The sequence below is a fragment of the Terrapene carolina genome, unplaced genomic scaffold, assembly GCF_002925995.2.
Source record: "Terrapene carolina triunguis isolate 2854851 unplaced genomic scaffold, T_m_triunguis-2.0 Scaffold49060, whole genome shotgun sequence".
Classification (NCBI taxonomy): Eukaryota; Metazoa; Chordata; order Testudines; family Emydidae; genus Terrapene; species Terrapene triunguis.
This window is the reverse complement of record NW_020713411.1, coordinates 28,574-41,737: the sequence shown is the minus strand read 5'-3', so window position 1 is coordinate 41,737 and position 13,164 is coordinate 28,574.

Genomic DNA, 13,164 nt, shown 5'->3' with positions numbered 1-13,164 from the left:
CTGCCTCTGAGCTCAGTCTCACAGATGTCAGCTCGGATGAGCTCTCTAGTGCCACAGAGATTAAGGAGCCTGAAGGTAAGAGAAGTATGACTGGCTTAGGAGCCCTTGATATCCTAAGAATATAGTTGTTTTCAGTGGGAATGTGGATGTTAGATGTGTGACTGCCTTGTGGGGAGAGGGGAATCTCTTTGTATGTCCAGTCCCTATTTTGTGTCCCTAAAAGTGTTTCAGTATTTGTAATGCCCAAACTCGTAACTTGACAAGAGCCCTAAGGCCGTGCTCAATTTAGGTGTATGTATTTGGCATCTAAATATGGGAGGCAGCATGGTCTAATGGTCAGAGCATTGGACTAGGAGTCAGACTTCTTGGTTCTAATCCCAGCTCTCCACTTGTTAACAGATTTACTTTCCAGGGCTCCTTGTCTATCTGTTGTCAGGCCTAATCAGGTGGAAGGTGCTGTGTAAACAGAAGTATTATTTTGCATAAAATAGAGCATACTGCAGCCTCTCACATCTTTACTCTTGAGTGGCAGCCCTGAGGAGGGAGGGACAGTATCTTCTAGCATGCAGTGACCCAGAGGCTTTCCTTTGCGTGCTGGTGCCTAGTCTGTCCAAGTTGTGTACTAAAGATCAAGACTGTTTGTGGTCTGCATTGTAGAACTTCACTTTTCCCCTGTACCAAAGCATTTTATGCTGCTTGTTCTCTAATCTGACAAGGGTAATCTAGAATGCTGGCTGTGATGATTTGGGGACTCCATCTACACAGCTTGTGAACTGATTAGTTTTGTGAAGTTGTTAAGAAATGTTTGTATCACGGAATGCCTTTATGTATATATGGTGTCCACCATGCTTCTGTCAGGTCTCTCCAAACTAGGGACTGAGGTGGGTGGCTAGAATTTAATGGCTGCCTATCTAGGTGGAAACACCTGAATGAAAATGGGTTAGTTGAGGCTGAGGATACTTTCCCCAACTTGTCTGCAGGGAGTGAGGAGAGTGGAAAGGACAAAGACAGACGTGAGAATGGGGGAGTTTAAACAGCCCCTGAGAGCCACACGGGGAGTTTTGGGCAGGAGAGGGTAAGGGCATAGAACAGCCGGGGTCAGAGAGATGAGGTGGGGAGAGAAGGTTCCATGTTTCAGAACGCAAGCTAGGCACTGCAGCAGAAGGATCCTGGATGGCCCCAGAGGACTCTGATCCTAGCCCAAAGAAAGCTGAGTAGTAGTGAGGAAACTGAGGCAGGGAAATGCAAATTGTTTGTTTGTATCGATCTGTGTATTTCTTGTGCAGTTAAGTAACAAGCTGTGGTATTAGAGTCCTTTGCAAAGTGTCTGTGCGCTGCATGTTGCTCCTAACACACGCCCCTTGAAGTAAACGACAGACCCAGAACACCCCACGGCTGGTGTTCTGGGAAAGGAAATGTTTCAGCTGAGGGGGGTTGGAGGAGGATGAAGAGGAAGAAAAACCTGAGTGGCCACCACTGTTTCCCAGGGGCTGGGCTATGGGCTGCATAGTCTCAGCTCTCAGGAGGGTGTGCTAGATAGTGGATCTGCACCCTCAGGGTGAGCCTAGAGGCCCCAAGATAGAGACAGTACATGGCTTCTCTTCAGACGTTGGAGGCTCAGAACAGTCTGGTGAGTGGCCAAGAGGGGCGCTTGACTGGACCTGTGACACTGGCATCCAAAGCACTTGGATCACGGTTAAAACTGTGGTGCCCTGTGGTGTCCGTTGTTTGAGCCTCCCTTCCAGTCTTGTTTCAGGGTAACGTTAAGCTGCAATATGAGGGCCAATTATAATACTACCAATAATAATAATAATACTTAGCATTCCCCAGGGGTGCCAGGAGGTCAGTTTTTAATGTCACTCCATGTTTGGTTTGGTGCTGACACTAAGGCCTGGTCTACACTGGGGGGGGTTGTCAATGTAAGATACGCAAATTCAGCTACGGGAATACCGTAGCTGAAGTCGACATATCTTATTCCGACTTACCTCCCGTCCTCACGGCGCGGGATCGACGGCCGCGGCTCCCCCGCCGACTCCGCTACCGCCGCTCACTCCGGTGGAGTTCCAGAGTCGATGGGGAGCGTGTTTGGGGATCGATATATCGCATCTTAACGAGACGCGATATATCGATCCCCGATAAATCGATCACTACCCACCGATACGGCGGGTAGTCTGGACGTACCCTCAGCCAATGAGGTGAGGAAGGTGAAAATCACTGATTTTCGAAAGGCTCATCTTCTACACTACATAGCCCTTTGGATTTCAGCATTGCTTCAGGATGTTAAAGACCCTTGTGTTTGCATTAACATGTAGCCTTGGGGGAATTCCCAGCTCCAGGAACAAAGGGGTTAATGTTCTTTTAAAGGAAATTCATGCCCTACTTCAGTAAGATGCTTAAGATTCTCGTGAATGGGGCCTTTAAGGCACATGAAATTGCCTTGAGTTCTGTTTTTGCTAAGTACAAATCCCGCTGAGTCAGTCTTTACTAGTAAAGCGGCTACAGTTAACAGCTTTGCAGATGCAGTTGTAACATGTCCAGTTGCTGTTCGGATGTTCCCTAAGCAATCTCCCCAGGACATATCAAGGGATTAAATTCCCTTCTCCAATATTACTTGCAGGAACATGTCAAGGACTGAGTTTAACATTTGATCAGCAAAGCCCTGTGTCAGATAACATGCATAATTTCATAAGAGGAAGCTAGTTATCTTATATTATTGGTAGTAAATATTGATACCCAGAGGCCATGGTCGGGATTATAGTAGGAGTGCCCAAAGGCTGCTAGGAGGCAGGGGGCCATGATTAAAAAATATTTGCCAATACAAATTAGTCAAACCCACATTGTCAATGTGTTTTCTTGTATGTGCCTGAGTAAATGATGACTTGGCATTGCTTCGAGTTCATTGGTGACTCCAAACCAGCAGCAGATCAGCTTTGCCATCACTCTGCAGTTACAGGGAGGTCGTGGGCCATTTTTCTCGGTTGATGATGAGGACTTGAGCCTCAGAGTCCAGAGTGTGGCTAACTCCTCTGATATGTGTCTGTAGGATCCAAAGACCTCTCCACCCCAAGCCTGGAGGAGGAGGACAGCACCCCCAAGGAGGAGGCTGGAAGCATGTCGGATGAGGACCTCAGCAGTGACCTGTTTGACAGTCTGCCTGAACTTAATCTGAGTGATCTTTAATGCTTAGCCAAAGAAAGCCCCCTTCTGTCAAATAAGAAAAATTAAAGATGGAAAGGGAATTGGCGTCTCAAAATGGACAGGCTCCTCTTCTGAACTGTCAGCCACTTGGGCGGCTGGGGTGGAGGGGTGTTGCAGTGGCCCAAAGAGATCCCTTTGCGGGGAGACGGGCTCTGCACAGCCTGGTATCAGGCAGTCCGCACCTCCACTGACTTTGACTTTCAAGTACTCTCCAGAAGAAACCGATTGGGCTGTGTGTTCCTGAGCTTCAGGTTGTAAGATTTGTTCTAACTCTGTTAGCTAAAGTGCTGGGCACGTATATGGAGACTTGTTCTGCCCTCTCTGCCTGGATGGGGAACAGAGCCCTAGTAGGTGATCCATAAATTTACTCAGATAAGGGCCAAGAAGCCTCTAAGTGGCAGCTGAGTTTGCCAGGTGCTGGTAAATCCCTTCCCATGCAGGTAAATCCCTTCCCATGCAGGTAATTGAAGTGGTTTAAAAAGCTCCATTCTTGGAACAGTGTTTTCATGTCAATCATAAAGGGAAAATTGCTTTAATACAGGAGAAGACAGCTGAAATGGAGAGAGGCTGCGGCCTAAAATTATGCCGTTCCCATTCTTCAGGCTTTGCACGGTCTGGGGTGTTTTAAATAAAGTTTTCCTAAGTAACTACTCTGATTTTACAGGAGTTACTTTATAGCAGGGGGTGGGGGAGGACAAGGGGAAGGAAGGGGGTGTGTTAGGTGAGAGTCGGAGGGCGAGGAGCGGAGAGTGGGTGTGCTTGACATTCCAGGTCCAGCGTTAGTGAGTGAGAGGAGGAGTCTAAGGGGCTGTGAAACAGGAGGGACGCAGAGATGCCACTAACCTTTCCCTGCCTCCTACCCTTCCCCGAGATACCAGTGTTGCTCATCCTGAAAAGTGGGTAGCAAAGGGAGGGGACGCTGATTTGGGGGGTTACACTGTTTAGTACAGTGTGGCAGAGCTCAGTGTTTGAACAGCCAGCTGAGGGAATAAATAGCCTGTTAATGAAATTCATTGTTGGTGCTAAACTGGGAGTAGCAGCAGCCAGGTGAGTCATGGAGGACAAACAGAGCAGAGACACAGGCAGAAAGTGCTCCAGTGCCATTTAGTTTGTATACTTGGGGAAGCATAATAACAATTCCCACCCTGGAAGGGACGGGAAAGCTGGGCAGCGGTGACCCTGCTAGAGACCTGCTGTGGTGAGAGTGGAGGCCATGTTTAGCATGATCTCGCAACGGGGGATGGCTGCCAGAAAGGCTGGTGCAGGGTGAGAGTGCTCCCTCTCTCAATGACTGTGGTATGACCCCTGCTGCCATACTGGCGTCAGTGCCAGGCATCTCCTTGCCAGAACTTTATTCCCACCCTGGTTGGAGGCCAGAGAGGAGCAAGGGAAAAGGAAAGGGGCTGCGGGGACTGACGGAGGAGCAGAGGTTAGCTCTGCTAATGAGGCAGGGCTTGGCCGCGTGACAACGGGCGGGAGGTGGAAAGGCAGGAATTATTTCAGGCGCTAATACAATGTGCCTCTCACGGTGGTAGCTACAGCCACTTTAGAGATTAGGCTGAGAGCAGTCACCTTCTAAACGGGGAGCAGCTGCTTCCCAACTGCCCAGCACCCAGCTCCGCTTCCTTGGGGAGGACCGCAGGGAGTGAATGGCAGCCGCTAGCTTCTGGTTGGGATACCAGAGCCTGCCTGGATGGAGGGGAGACTCTGCTGGAGCCAAGTTGGGACTTGGTGCTGTCTCATGGCCCTGGATTCCAGAAACTAAAACTGGACAAGGCCCAACGGAATGATGGTGCGTTGCCCAGCACCTGGGCTGGATGGTCTCCGAGCTGGCCTACAGCTAGGCTGCCTGAAAAACGAATGAGGTGATTTTCCCTGAAAGCTCCACACAGTCCCTTTTGGAAGATGCCCGATTCCCCTTCCCTTCCACCGAAGCAGGCGCAGACAGTGCTGTACGTGGCTCTAGTATTTACACCCGTGGAGCTCACAATGCTTGACAAAGGCAGGCAAGAAGTTTTACAGGTGGGGAAACCGAGGCACGGAGCAATTTACTAGTGAGTTGGGGCAGCGCTATGATTAGAACCTAGGAGTCCCACACTAATTTCAATTGTCTATAGTCTTAATGAGTCGCTGAGTCACACTAACGGCTTAAAACCGACAGGGATGCATTCCAGAGTGCGCAAGCCTCGTCTTGTTCCACGCACAGCCTGTCATTTAGCATCCGGAGTCTTTGTGGCACTGACACAACAGGTTGTTAAGAACACATCAAATAGGGCTGATGGCACTCATCTCCCTTCCTTCAGCTGCTGGGAAAGCCTATGTGAACGGGAAAGCGTGTCCAATTTTAGGGTAAAAGTGCTTCAGAAGGAGAGGATTAAAAGGTGGGGGAAGGGGGAAATTAGCCTGTGGGAGATTAAGTCAACAGATGTTGCATTACAGTTGAAAGAGTGTTGGCACATAGCCAGTGCTGCAAGAGCATATTAATGCTGGGCAGTTTCTAACAGGGAGAGCTGGTTTACAGCTGGGGGAAGTACAGGGTAACTTTGTTACCTCTTCCTTTAACTGAGCTGGGCTGGATCTAACTGCAAATTCAGGAACTGGGGGCTCTGCAGAAAGTGGCTTTAATCCCTCATGGCTGTGACTGCCAGTTCGGGTGACCAGATGTCCTGATTTTATAGGGACAGTCCTGATATTTGGAACTTTGTCATATATACGTGCCTTTTACCCCCAATCCAAGTCCTGATTTTTTACACTTGCTGTCTGGTCACCCTACTGCCATTGCATCTGTGATCAACACCATGCTGGATTTGTGGTTATTTCTAGTAAGGGCCTATTGATGTTGCAAAATCAACCATGGCAGGAGACCTGATCACAATCTAAGTGTCACAATCAACATTAAACAGGATTCCTATTGTACAATGAACAGGACTAACCATCTTCTCAGAGCATTCTAAAGTTAGCTGCCAGACATGGCTGATTCTTGGAGCTGAGGTGGGAGCTAGCGTGCCCTCCTCAGCAAAGTGGCAGGGCGGCAGGACTCTTCATTTAAATGCCAGAGACATGAGGGCAGCTCTAGCATAAATGGCTCACAGGAGTCTCAGTGCAAAAAAAAAAAAAAAAAATCCATTCCCATTGATCAGGATCTGTGAGCATTAACGGTCTAGCCCTGAATGTAGCACATGAGAGTTGGGGCCTGGTGCTGATCAGGTCCATTGTTAGGCAATTGCATTTCTCCTCTTTGTTTTAAGCTTTGGCACCTGGTCACTCGCTGGAACGTCAGCTTGGTCACTAGTTTAGTTCTTTTACAGATTATAAACAAATGATTTCTTCTCTGTTTGACAGGGGGTGTGGGGAAGATCACCCTCTGATTCCCTGCTGCAACTGATCAGAGTTATGTCAATTACATGGGGAAATACTGACACAGGTTGGGCAATCTTTTTTTCCTGAACCCACATTTGTAGAGGGTTCAGGAAAAGGGAACAGTATAGTACTGCTGTCCCCAGATTTCCCTTGTGGCGTTATATGAAATAATGCTGGGAATTTTCCATGCCCCAGGGAAAAACTCTGGAGTAAGAGGCCAGAGCACTACTTTGCTAGTGGCATGGTTTAAAAGTCCTGCATTTCACATAAATTCATAGGCCCTAACAACAAAACAAAAGTTTCCTACTTTGCCTCTTGATCTGGTTTGAGCTCCTGCTCCCCGAAAGAGCAGTGCATGGTAAATAGGGCAGAAACCCTTTTAAAGTTTCGGCCTTCAGCATTGATCTGTGGCTGCTGCTCACAGGAGGAAGACTATGTATTTGTGACACTTGCTCCCAGGACAATAGAAGGAAGAGGTTACTCACTTTGTGCAGTAACTGCAGTTCTTTGAGATGTTTCCCGCTATGGGAGCTCCACTTAAGGTGTGAATGCGCCTCTCAAGCCCTCGATCGGAGATTTTTCGTTAGCAGTGTCCATTTGCGCCCCACACACACACACACATACTCTATATAACCTCACCCAAGGGTACATAGAGCTGTGCAGGCAAACTGCCCTCAGTTCCTTCTCTATCCAAACGTCCAACAAAGGGCAGTCCAAAGCAGAGGGGACAGAGGGCAGGTAGCGGAGCACCCATAGGGGACACATCTTGAAGAACCACAGTTACTGCACAAGGTGAGTAACCTCTTCTTTGAGTAGTGTCCTTTTGTGGGTGCTCCACTTTCAGGTGACTCCTGGGCAGCGTCCCCTACAGGGAGGAGAGAGCTTTGGAACGGAGTCCAAGACTGAAGACAGTACAGCAGTCCCAAGCGCCGCATCAGAGCTGACGGCATGGACCGAGGCATAGTGTTTAGAAACAGTATGCACGGTGGTCCATGTAGGCAGTCTGCATATCTCCAAGACTGGAATGCTCTTGAAGCTCTGGCAACTGCGTGTGATCTGGAAGAGCATGTTGTTATCCTCTGGGGTCGGGTAGAGCACCGTCCGTGTTGCAGCAAGCGATGATACACCCGCAGATAAAAGGCTGATGCCCATCTACCATCTAAAGTATGACAGGAGGTTTCACGCTGAAATTTATGTGGTTTAGGGAAAAATACTGGTAGATGGATGGCCTGGTTAAGATGGAAATCTGACAGCACTTTAGGTAAGAATTTAGGGTCTGGCCATAAAGAGACCTTGTCCTTGGAAAAATACCATAAAAGGGGGTTCTGCCATCAAGGTCCCCATCCCTGTAAGTTGACATGATGGCTAGTAGAAACGCTATCTTCATAGATAAGTAGGGCCCTACCAAATTCATGGCCGTGGAAAAAAAGCATCACGGACCGTGAAATCTGGTCTCAACCGTGAAATCTGGTCTCTTGTATACTTTTACCCTATACTACACAGATTTCACAGGGGAGACCAGCGTTACTCAAACTGGGGTCACGACCCCAAAAGGGGTCACGGGGGGTTGCAAGGTTATTGTAGGGGGGTCCTGGTGTTGCCACCCTTATTTCTGCACTGCCTTCAGAGCTGGATGGCCAGAAAGTGGCAGCTGCTGGCCAGGTGCCCAGCTCTGAAGGCAGCAGCACAGAAGTAAGGGTAGCAATACCACACCATACTATGTCATCCTTACTCTGTGCTGGTGGTGGTGGTGGTGCTGCCTTCAGAGCTGGGGTCCCGGCCAGCAGCTGCAGCTCTACGGCTGCCCAGCATTTCAGGCAACGCCACCATCAGCAGCAGAGCAGTAGTAAGGGTGGTAATACCATGACCCGCCTATAATAACCTTGTGCCCCTCTCTCCCCCCACACACACTCCTCCCTTTTGGGTCAGGACCCCTACAGTTACAACACCATGACATTTCAGATTTGAATAGCTGAAATAATGCAATTTATTATTTTTAAAATCCTATGACCGTGAAATTGGTAGGGCCCTATAGATAAGTAAAGCAAGTGCATAGGTTCAAATGGAGGTCCCATGAGGTATCTGAGTATCAGGCTGAGATCCCAAGAAGGCGTAGGATCCTTAACCTGGAGGTAAAGTTCCCTAATCTCTTAATAAATCTTGAGGACACAGGGTGAGCAAACAGGGAAAACCCTTTTAGTAGGGAATGAAATGCTGATATCATGTCCAGAAGAACCGTAATGGAGCTCATTGATAACCTGATTTTTTCAAGTATCAAGGGGTAGCCGTGTTAGTCTGTATCCACAAAAACAACAAGGAGTCCGGTGGCACCTTAAAGACTAACAGATCTGTTCATCTTTAAGGTGCCATCGGACTCCTTGGTGATTTTTTTCCAAGTTTTTACTACAAGATGGCTGAGAGCGAAGAGGATTCAGGCACAAGATGGTGAGGATGACACCAGTGGTTGAACCTTTTCCATCTCTGAAGGTAAGAAATCCAGGCTGACTCTCTTCTGCTGTAATGCCTGTTGTACTTCTGTTGAGCAGGTGGACTCTAATCCTGTGACCCATCTAGGAGCCATGTTGGTAGGCAGAGGACCCCTAGGTTGGCGTGAATCACGCGAGCTGCATCCTGGGAGAGGAGATGAGGGATGGACGGATGCCTGAACCCCGGCAGGACGTGCAGGTGAAGCAGGTAAGGAGACCAAGCCTGTCTCAGCCAGGTCGGTACTATAAGGATAACCCTGGCTTTGTCCTGTCTGATCTTATTCATCACTCTTAGTAATAGCAGTGTTGGAGGGAATGTGTAGAAAAGGCCCTTTATCCTGGGAAGGAGAAAAGCATTCCCCAAGAGTGGCAACCTAGGCCTCCTTGTTGCTGAAGCGGTGAATAGGTCCACTTCTGGAAGTCCCCATCTTTGGAATATCCCATGAAGGATTTGGGAGTCCAACTCCCCATTTGTAGTCCTGGGAGAAGCACCTGCTGAGCATATCGTCTGAGACGTTCTGGGCTCCAGGAAGGTAAATGGCTGAGATCTGAATCTGATGGGCTATACGCCAGTCCCATAACTTTATAGCTCTGGTACACAAGGAGGGGGAAATCTTGTTCCTCCCTGTTTGTTGATCTGGAACACGCAAGCCACAATGTCCATCATGATCCTGATTAAGTTGCACCTGCTGAGGGGTAAGCACTGAAGGCAGGCATTCCTGACTGCCCTGAGTTCCAACTGGTTGATATGGAAAGCAGTTTCCTGAAGTGACCATCTGCCCGGAGTTGCAAGGGTTTGGAGCTGTGCTCCCCAACCTACCAGTGAGACGTTCATTGTCAGTTGTTGTTGGTGTTGGGCGGATAGAAGGGATGCCTGCACAAACAATGAGTTGATTTTTCCACCAATCTAGGGAGGTCTTCACCTGGAGGGGAACCGTGACGTGTTTTGTCCAAGCTGTCTCTGATTGAGCAAGAGGTCCTTCTGAACCAGCCCTGAAAGCAGCGGAGGTGTAATCTTCCATGTTCGGTGACAAAGGTGCAAGCTGCCAGATGAGCTAGTAGCTGTAAATCGTTCCTTCCTGTAGTTCGGGGACTGCCTTGAATTGTCATGACCAGATTTGCCAAGGTCATGAATCTCTCCATCGGAAAGAAGGCTCTGGCTGCTGCTGAATCCAAGTACACCCCTTGTATTCTCTGTACCGGAGCTAACATGGATTATTTACATTTAGCTGGGGACCCCAGTCCTAGGAGAAAGCAAGAGATTTCTGGGTGGAGGTCAGCACTGCTTTGTAAGATCGGCCCTCGAGTAGTCAGTTGTCGAGATACGGAAAGGCTAAAATTGCCTCTTGCTGAAGGTAAGCGGCCACTACCACTAGAACTTCTGAGAACACCTTTGGAGCTGAAGAGAGGCTGAAGTGAAGTACTCAGTATTGAAAATGCTCCTGTCCCATGGTAAAACATAGTTATTTCCTGGGTGAATCGCTACATGGAAATAGACGTCCTGTAGGTCGAGGGCCAAAAACCAATCTCCTGCATCTAGAGAAGGAAATACAGCTGCCAGAATCACCTCCGGAACTTCTGAGACTTTGCAAATTTGTTGAGTCATCTTAGATCTTCCTCAGTGTCCTCCAGCGGAGAGGCCCCAATAGAAAAAGGAGGAGAGTCCTGCGGTACTGGGAAGCAACGGTAATCCAGAGATCGGGGTCTCGGTACCAATAGTTATTCGGTATTCATAAGCAGTGAGGACTCCGGCTCGTCTAAAACTGACAATCCCTGGTGCAACAGAATTCCGGTGGGTATCAACGAAGCGGTTGAGTTGGATGGTACCATTAACCTGGAGCACAAAGATGCTGGGGCCGAAGGTGTCTAGCGCTTGAATTTTTCCCAGTACCGACAGTGCCAAGTGAGAAAGCACCGATGGTAAGTCTGATGTAGATGGTGCTGTTTTAGAGAAATGTCTGTCCTGGACCTCGTTGTCCTTCATACATGGTGCCGTGGGCCTGCTGGAGCTGTGCTTCTCCAAAGCAGTCTGGGATCTTCTGGTCCTGCCGGTACCGGAGGAAGAATCCTTCGCCTTCACAGTACGAAACCAAGAAGTTGAGGCCTCCGACAGCACAGACTTAGTGGGAGATCGAGGCCTTTTGGGAGCCATCTCCTGGTGGTGGGAGACTGAGCTCCTCTTCTTCAGAGCTTTCCTGAAGTCTTCGCCCTTTTAGGGGAGACCGGAGCCAAGGTCGAAGGGGCACTGGATCTGTCTGGAGACAGATATACAGGGGGAGTGAGTCTCCTGACTCGGAAGCAGGTCAAAGGGAGCACGCCATCATCAGAAACCTCAGTTTGGTCTCCCGATGTGTCTGTGCTCTAGATTTGAGAGCTAGGCAAAAGTTACACTTTTGACAGATATCAGACTCTCACAAGCAACGGATGCGCTTAGAGTGCCCATCACAGACTAGGAGACGTAGTGTTTGAAGTCTGGTGAGCCAGGCATGCCCAGCCAGGCCAAATAAGCTTCCTGGAAAAAGGAGAGGGGGAAAAAACCCAAACCACTCACTGTATTTAATTCTATACTGACAACTAACGGGAACTAGAAACACGAAACTAAAAGAACAACTGTAGAACATTCAAGGCTCCATCTCAGGCCAAGGCTGTAGAGAAGGAACTGCTGTTCGCCCGTGCAGATCTGTATACCCTTGGTGTGCGGCATGAGGTTGTATAGAGCTTGTGCGCAGGCAGAACCACACTGCTAACAGAAAATCTCTGATCCAGGGCTCGAGAGGCATACGTGTGCCTGAAACGGAGCACCCATCGGGACACTACTCGAAGAGCCTGAATTTTATATCACTTTTCATCTGAAGGAGTTTTATAAGCTATACACTGTGATCATATCCCTGTTCCAGACACCCAGAAATGGGAGATGGAAAACAACCATGTAATTGTGAATTGTATTAGACGAATCTACCAATTATAATTATATTTTAATTATAATTTAATATATAAAAGGAGAGGGGGGAAAAACCCAATAATTATATTTTAATTATAATTTAGCAGATAAACAGCACTAGGTCACTACTCCCATCCTTGAGCAGGGTAAGGGGGGAGGGATAGTTCAGTGGTTTGAGCATTGGCCTGTTAAACCCAGGGTTGAGAGTTCAATCCTTGAGGGGGCCACTTTGGGATCTGGGGAAAAATCAGTACTTGGTCCTGCTAGTGAAGGCAGGGGGCTGGACTCGATGACCTTTCAAGGTCCTTTCCAGTTCTATGAGATAGGTATATCTCCATGCAGCCTATTCATTGAAAAGTAGGGCTGGAAGGGACCTCCAGAGGTCATTTAGTTCAGCCCCCTGCGCTGAGACAGGACCAAGTAAACCTTGACCTTCCCTGAGGGGTATTTGTCCAACCTGTTCTTAGAAACCTCCTGTGAGCTAAGCTCCAGAACAGGCTTTCCAACTTCCCTGGAAAGCCTGTTCTGGAGCTTAGCTCCCCTTAGAGTTGGAAAGTTTTTCCTAACATCTAACCTGAATCTCCCTTGTAGCAGATTAAGCCCATTGCCTCTTGTCCTGCCTTCAGTTCCTCTTTATCGCTCTAAACACATTTGAAACCTGTTACCAGGGCTTTGTCCAGCCTTGTTTTAAAGATGAACTCTAAAGGAGGGGGAAAGAGTGGTTGTGCTCCTTTTGTGTCCTTATGATGCCGTAACAAGAGAAGGGTGTTCTTATTTCCCTTTGTGAAAGGGGTTAGTAGTTCAGGCTGTGTTTACCTGTGGGGTTCCCTGGGTGATGCAGGAGGTCAGCGTGGATGATCACAGTAGTCCCTTCTAGCCTTATCTATGAATCTGCCCTAGAAGATGGTATGGCTGGCTGGAGAACTGGTAGGATTACATCACGTATGCCCTGGCAGGGAAAGCAGATTGAACGGGGGTGTGGGCGTGTGAATATTTCTGTTTAAAACTGAGTGTACTTTGTTGCTTGAGAGAGAAATTTTCCCTGTTAAGGATTCAACACCCTGTTTCTTCAGTTAAGCGCTGGGAGATCTCCTGATCTGCACTTCTGACTCGCCGAACACGTCCTCAGACCAAAAAAAGGGGGGGGGGGTGGGGATGGACATTCCTGATTTTTGTTTG